Source organism: Chelonoidis abingdonii, chromosome 12, assembly GCF_003597395.2.
Source record: "Chelonoidis abingdonii isolate Lonesome George chromosome 12, CheloAbing_2.0, whole genome shotgun sequence".
In the NCBI taxonomy this organism is placed as follows: domain Eukaryota; kingdom Metazoa; phylum Chordata; order Testudines; family Testudinidae; genus Chelonoidis; species Chelonoidis abingdonii.
In genome coordinates this window covers 2,058,063-2,059,195 of record NC_133780.1, presented here as the reverse complement: position 1 = coordinate 2,059,195, position 1,133 = coordinate 2,058,063, and positions in this window count along the sequence as shown.

Genomic DNA, 1,133 nt, shown 5'->3' with positions numbered 1-1,133 from the left:
CCTCTTCCCCTCAGCGCCTGGGTGCAAGGCCCCTCCCCAGAAACAGATGCCCCAGATCACGCCCCCCAGCTCCACCATGCGCCCCCAGCTCCTGCCCCTGGCCCTCACCCTCCTGGCAGCGGTGCCCCCGGGGGCTCAGGCAGGTAAGGAGCCAACCCGGCCGTGGACCAGGCCTCTCTTGCCAAGCGGGGTGGGGCGGGGGCTGGGCTCGGCCGGGGCCTGCAGCGAATGGGGCGGGAGGTTCAGGGCTTGTCCCAGGGCCGAGGGGTCCCTGTATAATCAGCCGCCCCACCCCAGAGGTGGCTGCATCTCTGCCCCAGGGAAAGGGTCCCTGTGTAACCAGCCGCCCCACCCCAGAGGTGGCTGCATCTGCACATGGGGAAGGGTCCCTGTATAAAAAGCTGCCCCACCCCAGAGGTGGCTGCATCTGCACGTGGGGGGGGGGGGTTCCTGTGTAACCAGCCGCCCCACCCCAGAGGTGGCTGCATCTCCACACAGGGGAGGTTTCTCTGGATCCCCAGACTTGCCAGTGGTTCTTCGCAGACACCGCTGGCCAGCTGGCTACCTCCCATGGGCACGGCCAGGCCTGACCTGGCTTGCAGAGGGGCTGGGAGCAAGAGGGGGAGGAGAGCGGCTGCCCATGACCCACTGGGCATAACACGTCTCGGAGCTGCTGACCCGGGACGGGCTCACAACCAGGCGCGAGCGGGGCCGAGACACCGGCAGGGCCGCGCTGCAGCGGAAGCCGGGGGCTGCGTTCGCCTGGGGCTGGGGCATCCACACTGGTTTGTAACCCCCACCCGGGCTCCGGTGTCTCCACGACATCTGGCTGCCCATGTCCCAGACACCCTGGCCACCCTCGCCGCGGGTGGGGGCAGGGCAGGGAAAGGCATCTGCTCCCCCCACCCGGCCACCATCACAAGCCCAGCGGGGCAGCGTCCACACTGCAAAGCAACAGGCCCCGGATCCTGGCTTGACTCCGGCTCGGCCCCTCCGTCCCCAGGACACCGGTGTCGCGCGATGCGAGTGCAGCCGGCCCCTTGGCGGCACAGCCGGGGCTCCTGCAGGCCGGGCCCTGGCACGAGACAGCCCGAGCAACAGGAGCCGGCTGCTGGGGGCCGTGCCCCGTGACG